The sequence below is a fragment of the Triturus cristatus genome, chromosome 5_1 (genome assembly GCF_964204655.1).
Source record: "Triturus cristatus chromosome 5_1, aTriCri1.1, whole genome shotgun sequence".
In the NCBI taxonomy this organism is placed as follows: domain Eukaryota; kingdom Metazoa; phylum Chordata; class Amphibia; order Caudata; family Salamandridae; genus Triturus; species Triturus cristatus.
Window position 1 is genome coordinate 810,207,913 of NC_140587.1, and position 13,739 is coordinate 810,221,651.

The following is a 13,739-nucleotide window of genomic DNA, read 5'->3' on the forward strand; positions in this document are numbered from 1 at the left end:
CCCTGGGTGGAGTGCAACTCTGTAAAGCAATTATTTAGCATGTACTCTCTTACAATTAGGCTATACCACCCATCTGCATCGCTGTTTGCTGCCCTTCACCCAACCATTCAGTGACACACTGAAGTACACCACAAAACCCACCCAAGACTGGCTAGACAGCTTGTGACTGTCACGGAAACCTAGCCTATACTTTTCTGGGGTAAGGGCAAACATTGTGATAAGGGTTTCTTCATGGGGGCATAGGTCATCTGATCAGCTACCTCGAAGGCCAATAGGGTATCCCTCCCAATAGTTGGCATGTGCTTCAGAGACTCTAAGTCCTCCTCTGGGACTCTATACACACAAAGGACTACCTCGTATGCTGCAAACCACTCATGGATATCATACCCCTACCACATACGTAGGCACCAGGTCTTTGGGATGTGGACCCCTCTGTCTCCATTGGAGACTGCATATTTGCTACCACCATTGCTGTTGGAATCTGAGAGCTATGTGGCTTTTTGGTTGAGTTCCTCTTGACTCTTCTATTTTCAGTTCATGAGCTACCAACATTTTCTTTTCTTCCAGAGCAAGTTTTGTTTCCTCAAGGCCACTTTCAGCCTCAGCCTTCTCTTTGTCTAAGGCTTTCTCTGCCTCAGTTCTCTTCTCCTCTTTAGCCACTTTCCTTTCCTCCGCTGACAATTTCAGCTTGGCCAGCTTCAATTTCAGCTCCCTTTCTGCTCTTCTCAGGAGACAGGCCGCAGGAGGACACACTTCTTCCTGCTCTGAATCCAGTAGGGAACCTCGCTGCTGTGGGCCTTCCTCTCTCTTTTGAGGCCATGCTTAGGAGATTCTCTCCATCTTTGTCTATTACAACCTCCTCTCCCACATCATTCTCAACCTCCTCTTCCTCCTGCACTGTACGTTTCAACTGGCCGGCCTCCTCCCCTGCTATAGGGGCTATCTCCAGCTCCTTCTTCTAGGAGCCTTTTGTCATCTGGAGCCCCCTCTCCCTGCACAACAGTTTAAGCTTCACCACAGTGTAGCCTTCAAGGTTGATGAGGACTCCCTCCATTTTTGCAAACCAGTATCACAGGCAGGAATTGAATTTGGAAAAAGAAAGAAAAGGCCAATCAAGGAGAATTCTAAACAAATGATTCTGATGTTAGATTATTAATAGGGAATCTTGGTTTTTCACAAGCCACTGAGTGGCACTACACAAACAAAGGTACTGGATCCCACCACTGAACACCTATGTAAGAAATTGGTTTATTAGTTTAGAGGGGTGGAAGCCCCTCTCAAATAATAAATGCAATCCTTGCCAGGGTGAACCACAAAAGTCACCAGGTAATCCTATGCTTAACCCTCTGGTAGCTTGGCACAAAAACAGTCAGGCTTAAAGTGTTTATACAGCACTCAAACAGAAATAAAGGGAAAATATAACACAACAAAACGCAAACCAATTTAGAAACATAGAGTAAGATTTAATAAATAAAAAGCACCGAAAAGCACAAATCACCACTCACTGATATCTGGTTGCACTGGACTAGGTCAAAATCCCACATTCAGGCCGACCGAGATGGAGGGAAGGTTGGATACAGGGACCAAGTTTGTCCAGGTAAAGCGTTTACCTTTTTGCAGTTCAAGTCTACAGGGGAAGCCTCAGTTGGAGCTTTTCGTTGGTGGGGCCCACCAGGAGGCTGTTGTCACCAAGATCAGCAGATTGCTGCTAGAGTTTTTTGTTGGCGGTTGACGCGGGTGGTACCGGTTTAGTGCGAACACCTAGTAGCCGCAGGAGCTTCGCAGTGACAGGATATGCAGCAGTCATTGCTAACATGGAAAGTCATATCTCATACGAAGAAGAGGGCATTGCTCATGTTGGTGGGCATCATGAGCAGTCATTTCTTGATGTGCAGAGTCCCTTTACAGTTATGAGGAGCCCAGAGCTTCTGAATATTCACCTGGAGTTTAGTTTTTAAGGTAGAAGGAGTACACTCCGATGCCAGCTAAAGATCTAGTCCATGGGGGGGGCACCTTTTAGGGAGCAGGACTCACTCCAGCAGAAGCCAGCAGGGTTAAGGCAAGTCCAGGTAAGGCTAATCAGCTGGGCAGTTACAGGGAGGCCTCTGGAAGCATGTTGTGTCCCTGTATTTCAAACAGGAGACCAGCCAACTGACCTTTGCAGTCACTTCTGGGGATGCTGGGTTCAAAACAAGCAGGTATAGACTTCCTTCTTCAGACAGCAGGGTAGGAATTCTCAATCTTCCACAGGTCCAAGAGTGCTTTGATGAAAGGTTCTGAAGGCGCCACATCTATACCTGGTGCCAGCTTTAGCATAGGGGGCAATCCCTGGCATACTTCCAAAATAGCTCTAGACAGGTTCTGGTCTTTTCTTTCCATTCCTCTGGGTTTGGCACCAAACTGCCTTGGATAACAAAGGCAAGGGCAGGGCTATTGCCAGGTTCTTTTGTGTATGCAGCAAAAAGGTTTCTTTTAAGTATAATATGGACAGGGCACAATTCCTCACCAGCTATCCTGTCCGGAAGACTTTCCTCCCACCATAACTAGAATTCCTTCGTCCCAATGTCTGGAAGGAATGCATAACGCACCAGTGAAGAGCAATTCACAGTCATGTGACCCTGTACCATGGCGGAAAGGCACATTTGATTAAGCAGAAATATGCCTACATTCTAATAGTGGCATGTTTATAATAGTAACTTAAAAACTTAAAATCCAACTTTGCAAATTAATTTGGATTTTAAATCGCAATTCAAATGAGTGAAATAATATTTCTCTATCTGTTCCCAAACTGGAGGTATCGCTTATTAGATGCAATACGATAACTCAGTGTTAGTCTGTGGGAAAGATTGCAGTACAACAGTGAAAAACAACTTTAGGAGTTTTTGTCCTGACGTTCTATTCCCAGCACTATCCCACCCTATATAACTCCCCCTGAAGGCAGCGTTATTATGAACTCAGCCACCGCACACTGTACGTATGAAAGGTCGCTCACCTCTGCCTAGGCTTTTATGTGGCAGAACAACAGGATCCTTTCCACCACTATATACACCCGGTGACCTTTCTGTAAACACTGCTGTTTTCCAGCACCCTCCTACTGTAACAGTGGCTATCTTGGATTCCCGACTATAAGAAACCGTTGCGAGCAAGCATCTGCACTTGCTATACTGTTTCTGTATTTTTGACTGCAGTGTTACAGTTCTCTGCGGGGGCATCGCTCAGCCGTGTGCCCATTGATCCGAATGCTGTTCTGCTCCTTGATGCTTGTGCAAGTTGAGCCCTTGCAGAGACCCTGATTCCAAGCTGCCGAAGATTGTAGTGGCTTCGTTTTTTTGAGCCGCTTGGTTTCTACGAGTGCCCCGATCAGTGGCAGCTGGTATGGATCAGGGATGGCGGGGTGGGGAGGGGGGTGGGGTGTAGAAAACAAAGCTAGCGAGGAAAATGAAGAATGAAGCAGAGTAGGGGGGCCTCTCGAAGGAAAGAGGCTCCCCATCAGGTACATGTCGATCAGAGTCGTACCCAGGCAATCCAGGCACACAGCATTTGGTGCACGATGATATGGGTCACTTTGTATCCAACCACCTTCGAATCTGCTCACCACCAACAATACGCTTAGGTGTGCCGAAGTCCCCACAATGAGAGGGCCACAGGCCTTTGATGTGGGCTAGACTTCTGGGCTCCACACAAGGCAATCCGGTCTCAGGCACTTTTAAGAGTCTTCCGCCCACGCCTTGCTACCAGATGGAATTCAACTGGTGATGTGGGTGCTTGCAAGGGCATTGCTCTCCAGGTGTCACAGGCAGACAGGGTAGGAGACTTTGATGTCACTGAGATCACTAAGAACAGGGGGGAAAGCTTGATAAGCCCTTAAGCACACTTAAGGATGCCACACAGCAGTAGGTAGTTGGCCCAGGCCAGCCAATATTCAGACAGGCCACGCGATCCCCCTCAATGGCAGTACATCTTGGTTTGCACAACAGAGTTCCTCTGGCAGTGTGCACCACATAATTCCATGTTCTCTGGTCCCGCATCACCACAAGAATATCTCACCCTTTGCTGAAGTGTAGATCCAGTAGTTCTACTCTAGGTTGCCTTTGAAGTTGGGGTTGGTTCAAAGGGTCTCCCTTTGAACCACAGATGTCTCCCCTAAATTTCGTTCCTGTCTGCCATGAAGCCATAGAATTCAGATTCTAATGTTTAGTAGGGCCATGATCTGGCTTCAGAGGACCTGTATCTAAACCTCTCACTCCAATCTCCCCATCTAGACCCGCAAATCGTGTTACAATTGCATTCCCAGTGTTTTATAGCTGTCGCTAGGGAATGCAAAGATGTGCTTCCTCACCCTCCAGCGTGAAGTGGAGCCTAGCACCAAGGCACTCAAGAGAATCTTAGAGCATAGAAAGTCTAGTAGTGGTATTTCTACGCTGTTCATGACAAAGCCACCTTTACCGTCGGAAAGGGGTTGTCACTGTGAATCCAATGATACAAACATGATGGGGCTGCACCACTGCAGTCATGCAGACGCAGTCCACAGTACCAGTCTGCAGTGGCAGGCTGGACACGTATTCAGTGGCACCATCAGATCCCCTGTGCCCACCAGCCTGCAGTGGCAAGCTGGATACAGGTTTAGGCATACCATTGGTGAAACGCTTACACCAGACTGCACTGGCAGGCTGGTCACGACTTTGGAAATACCAGCGGTGTACCACGCAACCCAGTCTGCAAGGGTAGGCTGGTCACGTATTTAGAAATACCCGAGGTACACCACGCACCCCAGTCTGCGTATTTGGAAAATATCAGCGGTGCACCATGCACTCTAGTCTGCAATGGCAGGCTGATCATGCATTCGGGAAATACCTATGATGCACCACGCACCCCATTTTGCAATGGCAGGCTGTGTCATGTAGGGCGAAAAACTAGTGACGCAAAACCAAGAGGACAAAAAGCAAAAGGTTTTGGGGAAGTAACCCTAAGAAGGCCATGTCAAAAACTCGTAGGAACACTTTTAGATACCATTTTGGCTGGGTGAGGAGTCTGGCTCTTGTGGACTGGCTCCCTGGCATCTATTTAATGCAAGCCACGATGCAGACGGGCAGAGGATTGCAGTGCAAGTAAGCTGACATTATTTCTGTTTTTCTGATTTTTTTTTTTTTTTTGCGAAGTTTTACATAGCGTGAACTTGACTCGAAGGTATCGGGTATCAGAGCGCTTACATAGCACCAGTTGCGTTACATGAGGACACATTCATTTTTGTTAGGCACGGGGAGATTAAGTGATTTGCCCAGAATCACAGAATGTTCAGCATCATTGACGAGACTCGAACCCGGTTCCCCAGATTCGAGGTCGACTGCCCTAGCCGTTAAGCCAACTCCTCTCCCCTTTGTGGCACATTTGTATTGTGAGTTACTGTTGGAGTGCACCTCTGCGGGTTGCAGGCTGCGCTGCATGGGTGCTGATACCTCTTTTAAAAAACTGTTAAATTGAACTTAAAATTGAAACTTCTTAGTACAATTTTTAACTTTTAGCCTTATCGTCATATTGCACACTTACCTAGTTAAAGAGGGCTTGAACACCATCTTTCCTCGCTTGGTAGGGACACTTTTAGACACCATTTTAGTCTGGTGAGCAGTCTAGCTCTTGTAGACTGGCTTCCCGGCATCTTTTTAATGCTGGCCGAGACGCAGATACGAAGCGGACACGTGCAGCAATCGTGCCGCGTCAAAGGTAACCCCGTATGCACCCGTCCACACCCAGCGCCAGCCATGCTGCACAAATTGTAACCGGTAAGACCGTAAAATGGCCAAGAGATTCTCTCATGGCTTTAAAGAGCAATCTATGTTTAGGCAATCCTTGTGCCAACTTGGAGGATGGTGGCCCTGAGTATGAATGCAACTTTAAATTCAATGATCTCGTAGGGTCGGATGAGGGAAATGTAATGATCACTAACTACCCTAACGTGAAAGATAATAGTGTAAGAGCCTGTCTGATCAATTGTAGGTCTCTGCCTAAACAAGTCAACACATCTGCCTAAACATGTCAACGATATTTGGCTATCTTTAATGGACAACAACTGGGACTTGATGTTCTTAAAAGAAACATAAATGACGAGGAATCTAATCCAGACCTGACCCTTGCCATTCCTCCTGGCTTTCGAATCATGTGAACTAACTGGGGTGGAGATAGGATGGGGGAGGGGTAGCCATTATCTTGAAGGATACCTGGGAGTCCTCTACTACCAAGCTGAGTAAAATAGCAATATGGTGGGTCTAATCTTCCGCATCAAGATCTCGCCAGCATTCTCCTTTGCAGGGTTACTGCTATATAGGCCGCCTGATTGCCCTCATAGCCTTACACCAGAATTATGCAAAGTCATTGCCCAGCTGTCACTGCACTACGCTAACTTTACAGTCCTAGGAGACCTCAATCTACATGTTCTTGAACCCAGCTGCCCCCAGGCTTCTCATTTAATTTCAACACTCAAAGGCTTTAATCTCACTCAGCTTGATGCTTCAGGTACTCACAGAGCTGGCCACACACTAGATCTAATTTTTTCAGACATTCAAAATCTGAAAGTGGAGGATTCCCTCTGCATGGTATGGATGGTTCATTTCCTCGTCCCCTTTTCGTTTAGTGTGGAGCCTAAGCAACCATCTGGTGGAAAAACAACTGAGCCAAAGGGGAACTGGAAAAAGGTAACAGTTGACACCTTGGGGTCAGCTTTACAAGCAATGGAGCCACTGCGACGGGCAATCCTGTCGGGGATTCCTCCTCTTTTAACTCTGGGATCACGTCCGCTCAAAATACAGTGGCACCATTTAGGTCAGTCACTACCTCCAAAGTGGCACCTTCTACCCCTTGGTTCTCGGCTGAACTTAGAATGGAAAAGAGCAGGTGCAAGAGGTTAGAGCGCTGCTGGAGAATGACTTACAATCCAGCAGCAAAAAATGCATATAAAGAGCCGCTGAAGAACTTCCGCAAGTTGATGCGGTGGACGAGGAGGGAATATTTGGTTAGTCACATAGAGAGTTTGGAGAACTTGGCAAAGGAAATCTTTAAGATTGTTAGATCTTTTACCAATCCATCAGTGTTGGATGGCATCATCTACCCTTCCCTGTGTACGAGCTCGACTGATTTCTTCGAGGAGAAAATCCAACCAGCCTCAAATTGAGGAATCACTGGCTGAACTTCTGAGTCAGGCTCTCCAGGGGATCCCTGCCCTACCCAGCTTTTTAGAGCTATGGCCCACTTGTTAAATCGTCACTGAACCACATTTGGAACTCCTCTCTAAAAACTGGCGCTTTCCCGGCAATCTAGAAACAAGCATTTTTACTACCATTATTGAAGAAATCTAATGCCGACCCAGCTGTGCGCAGCAATTTTGGACCGATTTCCCTCTTGCCGGTACCCGTAAAAATGCTGGAGAAACTAGCTCAGCGACAGCTCGCTGATTTCATATAGGTAAATGACATCCTTCATGATTCTCAATCTGGCATCCGTCCGGGCTACAGCACTGAGACAGCCTTGGTTGAAGTGGCTGAATCTGCCATGCTAGTCTTGTTAGACCTATCAGCAGCATTCGACATGGTAGCACACTCAATTCTACTGGAAAGATCAAATCAGTTTGGTGTCCGGGAGGTAGCACTGTCCTAGATCTGATCCTATCTTGAAGACTGCTCCCAACAGGTCTTTCTTTGACTATTTCGATGTATATCAAAACCGTGATGGTGTGGAGTGCCTCAGGCCTCCGCCTTGAGCCTGCTACAATTTAATATCTACTTGGAGCCGCTCTCTACCCTCATTGCATCGTGGGGGGTGAAGCTAAGCTTTTATGTGGACGACACTCAGTTGGTGACTTCTTTTAGATAATAATCCGCTGCTGTCTTCTACAGATTCAAGGAGTGCCTGAAAGATATTTCTAGATGGATGAACATCAATTGCTTGAAATGAAATACAGACAAGACTGAGGTATTGTTTTTTAGCCAGGCACCTCCTACCCCTTCATGCCTTTGATGGCCTGTAGAGCTAGGCTCTCCGCTGGCTCCAGGTGGGAGTCGGATCTATCTTTTATGGCAGATTTCTTCAGCATGCTTTGGGAAGCTGAGAATCATAAGGAAATTCCTTTACTTGCTATCAGAGGAGCCCCGCAGGATTACAGTCCATGCACTAGTGACCTCACAGTTGGATCACGCCAACAGTCTATATCTGGGGGTGCTACTCTACCTGCTTCTCAGACTACCGATGGTGCAGAACTCAGTGGTAAGGCTAATTCAACGGGTCCCTTTCCATCATCTTATCTCCCCACACTTGAGACAGTTACATTGGCTGCCAGTGGCTAAGAGGATTGAATTTAAGGTGTTGACCTTTGCTTCTGAGCCATCCATGACACGGACCCAGGCTACCTTAAGCTAAGGCTCAACCCATATCAACAGGAACAGACTTTGAAATCCAACTACCAGCGTCTGCTCTGTGTCCCTCGTTTTGCCAAGACTCGACAAGGGGGAAGGTCTTTTTCGGTCAGGACCGCAAGATTGTGGAACTCTCTGCCATCTCATTTGCACCAGAGAGAATCGGAACAGGAGTTCAGGCAGATCCTGAATACCTGGCTCTTTAGGCAAGGGTAGTTCTGCTGGCTGGCTGTCCTCTCACTTTAACCCTGCGCAGCGCCGGTCACCTCTATTTTGAGGTAGCTGAGCGCTTTATAAATGTTTATTGATTGACTGATTGTTTGATTGATAAAGAAGTACCTTTTGAAAATGCTGATTTTACATTGTTTATTGATGGTTCTTGTTTGACAGAGTCCAATATGGTGCATTAAAAGCTGCTTTTGTGATATGTTCCCGTTTTGAAACATTGGAAATATTTCCTTTGCCAAATGTTACTTCAGCACATGTGACAGAATTGGCTGCCTTAACGAGAGTTTGCTGCTTATCAGAGAATTTAAATGTGACGATTTATACAGCCAGCCAGTATGATTTTGGTTTTGTTCATGACTATGGACAGCTATGGTCACAATGAGGATTCATGACATCTTCAGCAGTACCAATAAAAAATAGCATGTACGTATTGGATATGCTGGGTGCCATGCAAAAGCCAAACGAAACTGCAGTCATTACCTGCACAGCCCATAAGGCTGACAAGGATATGATTACTCTTGGAAACTAATATGTGGACCAAATGACAAATTACTGCACATTACAAGAAGCGACAGTTGTACAGGGAAATGATAATATTGAATTTGAAATAGTTTTTTTCATTGATACAATGCAGACTTCTTTCAGCAGGTTGAGGGATTTGCAGGAAGATGCTCCAGAAAATGATAAAAAAATGAAGCCAGGCTAAAAAAAGATTATCAGGATTTGTATGTCAAAGAAGAACATAAGTATGTATTACAAGATTATATATAACATCTCATGGGAAAGTATCTGCACAACCCAACACATGCAGAAAGAGAATGCTATGTTCGAATTTTCAAACTTTTTGGGGAAAAATACATGATTTCAAAATGTGAAGATTTCTTCAGTTAATGCTTGCTATGTCATTGAAAAAACCATGGCAAAAGAACAGTCACAATCATGATTCCAGTTGATAAATCAGAAGGCCCATATACAAGACTTTAAGCAGATTTTAATGAGAGTCCACACAGTGATGGTTTGAGGTACAACGTAGTAATTATCTGCTTGTTTTCAAAATGGATGGAAATGGGTGGAAGCGTTTTCCACAAGGAGAGCATATAGCCTTCCAGTTGCCAAGTTGTTGAGGGAGTTAATTCTACAATTTGGTCTCCCAACTTCTATTGAGACTGAATGTGGCGCACAGTTCAAAAACAAAGTTCTGCAGATAATCTGTACAGCATTTAACATCAATCAAAGATTTCATTGTAGTTATTGACCATAATCTTCAGGTCCTGTGGAAAGAGCAAATGGCACTCTCACGAATAAATTGGCAAAATTGCGTGCTTCAACTGGCTTAAAAGGATCTGATGTTCTTCCTCTTAAACATGACAAGTATATTTGTCTTGTTAGCATTTATAAAACACATTAGACCAGTCAGGCATCAAAGCACTATGAAAGAGGTATCATGTCTATAAAACAAGGTATAAACAATAAAACAAGGTATAAACAGATATATCACAGGAGTGCACCCCCTACAATATAAAGTCATACTTACTATTCTGTCAAACCCAGGAGGTAGCACCCACAAACAATGTCGTTCGAATCAATCACTAACATAACGGATAACAGAGCTACAACGATGGTTTATACATCAGATCTGGTGACTGAAATATACGCCTTAATACAAGAAGTAAGATCTATGGATGCCCATGGGGGCTCGATATCACAGCAATTAAAACAACTGGAATACTTAACCCAAAGGCAACTTAACCAGAAATTACATGCCTCCACGCTAGTCCAGTATCATAAGGCTAAACGCATACCGAGAGGACTAGGTTTGTCAATTTAACACATGTTATTTTGTTTCCATCTGAACCCAGCTTTATGGAGAAATGGTACTCTATTTTAAACAAATGCTCAATAGACCTCATTTTATTGATCATTGAGGAGCTATCAAAAACCATAAGAGAGCTGGAGGAAGAAATCCTAACCCTTAAAGGAGAACTAGAATTAAGAATGGAACAGAACATCTGGCAAATAAATCTAGAGGGATTGAATCAAAAGTTGGAAAAGTACAGCAAAGAGCTCCAGGAAGGAAAATTGAGAAAATACAAAAGAGACACAATAGATTACAAACTAAACGAAGTTTACACAGAAATGTATGCCCGTAGAAGATTTGATCAAAGAAAACCAACAACCCACTCATCCGAAGAGAGTCTAGTGACTGATAGGATACATCCACCAACAGGACCCCAGTACAACCGGGCACATCAGGAATCAGCACAACAGGATCCACTACAGATTCAGTCAAACAGATACATACACCGAGCGCTGTGTCTTTTTTGTCACAGACTCCAGACCAAGGATTACCACCGGTTATACAGAAAGGAGCAACAAGTATACCCGTCCGACCAGGAGAGGAAAAGGCAGGCAAATCTCTTCGCAGCGGGAAGAACATAGTTTAATTGACAACATCTCCTCAGCGAATTTAACGCCTCAGCAAATCAAAGTGTTAAATAAAGGATTGTCATTCGTATCCACAAGCACCACTAACCTCATGGAAGTAGAAATATCCTTATTCAGGTTTATGCGCACTTTACGTCTACGACACTTCTTTGTTAATGTGGTTAACATCGAACAGCATCAACAGACTGTTGAAAACGTGAAATTCAAGCCCAAGAGCACTTTTCAAGCACCAACCTGGCATAAGATGTTAGATACGTTTGAGATAATGGTAAAAAACGATCTAAAGGCTTTGAATTTAAAGAAATTCAGTCAACATAATCTAGCCAAACATGATAGATACATAATCAAAGCAATAGCTAATAATCCTGAAATAACCATTCAGCCAGCTGACAAGGGAGGAGCTATAGTGCTAATGGATACTGCATTTTATCACCAAAAAGTTAACTACATGTCATGGATCCTTGGCAACTGATCCAACTACGGAACTTCTGGAATCTTGGAATTTTTTTTACAACATGCACTGGATATGGACTGGATTGACGAACCTACCAAATCATATCTCACAACAGCTAATCCCCGTAGACCACATCTGTACATGATACCAAAGATTCATAAAAATCTTTAGAACCCTCCTTTCAGGCCAATTGTATCAGGTTGTGGATCTTTATTTGATCCAATTGGAAGATACCTTGATAATTTTTTGCAAAAATTTGTACAAAATTGGACGTCGTACGTAAAAAACAGAAAATATACCACCTGAAATACAAGCATTCTGGTTACTTTGAACCATCGATGTGGTAGCCCTTTATACATCCATACCACATGCAGCAGGATTAGAAGCAGTTGAGTGGGCTTTATTACAACTAGAAGACATCAATACAGAAAAGGTTTTTTATTACAACTATTGAATTATTGTTTGCATCACAGCTACTTCAGATGGGATGACAGATATTATGCACAGCTCACAGGAACCTCCATGGGTTTTTCGGGGGCACCTGCGTATGCGAACATCTTCATGACTTTATTTGAACATCAGCATATAATGAGCAATTATTCTTGGTGGTCCAAGATTAGACTATACTGTATATTTATAGATGATATCTTTTTGATTTGGATGGACTCTCGTGAAACACTGGAGGAAATGGTGCTGACAATCAATACGTTCAATCCCAGGATTCAGTTTACCCACAAAATTCAAGACAAAATGATTAAATATCTTGATGTGACAGTTACTGAAAAACATGACTGAACGGGTTTGGATACTCAAATATACACTAAACCCACGGATCGAAATAATGCTTGAGAACATTCAAGCTTTCACCCAAGAAGCCTTATCAGAAATGTACCTTACTCTCAATTTATCAGGATTAAGAGACTATGTTCTGACCCTCAAGTATGTTAAAAAAAGACAGAGGAATACAAACAAAGGTATAAACAAAGAGGATATCCTGTCAGGATTTTACAAAACTGCATACAGAGAGCTGCCAATAAAGAACGTAAATATCTATTCACTCTGAACACGACAAAAAAAACTAATAATATAGTATTTGTATCCAAATACACAACAAGCTCGCCAGCAATTAAAAAAATCATCAACAGGAGATGGGAGCTTTTGTCTAACGAACTGGATTTCAATAATGTATTTCAAGATCTTCCACAACACGCTTATACCAGAGGCAGAAACTTGAGAGAATTATTATCAAAAACCAGTTCAAACGATACTCCTAAGTCATCTAAGGGGACCTTAAAATGTTTCAACTGCACACACTGCAACAACGTGATCACAGGCAACATACTAACACACCCCAGCACAGGAAAAGCAATACTAATGAGACATACGAACGATTGCAATACTAGCAACGTAATATATTGCATAAAATGTCCCTGTGGTAAGGCTTATATTGGCAAAACCGAACGCAAAATTAAAAGCAGACTCACTGAGCACAAAAGTCGTATAAGAACCAAAAATTTTAACTCAGCACTGGCGGCTCATTGGATAGAAGCAAACCATTCTATCTCTCAACTTAGATTTCAAATCATAGAGAGAGTCAAGACACAACCGGGAGTAGACAATAACACAAAGTTACTTCAACGGGAGGTATATTGGATCAAGTCACTGGACACCATGATCCCCAAAGGGATGAATGATAGATTAAACATGTTTTGTTTCATGTAATCTCAGGTCATGGAAGGATTATACATAATTAAAACACCTAGAAAATATATGCACACATTCACTCATATTATGGGAATTAATACATATAGTAAACAGGATACATGGGCACATTGTAAGGACCAGTTACATAACATTGAGCTTTCGTTCAATATAATTGAACTTTGGTTACCCCCGAATGAGAAGTCCGGTTATTCTATTAGACTCTAGTTTTGCTCATAAAATATATTGGGCTTCTCGCCTCGTTTGGTTTGCGGATACTATTAACACAAATAAGCATCCTTTCGACTGGTTAATAGAGATAGATAAGAGTCCATCTCTTATTATCTGACGATTATTAATATTTTATTTTTTGTGCAAGTGAATGTGTATTGAGAACGAGCTGTGGAATATTTTCTATCATGGCGATAGTGAATACGCTGTAGAGTACTTAATCATCATTAGGAGTCTGTCATTTCTGTCTCTCATTGTAGAAATACTCGGCAAATTCA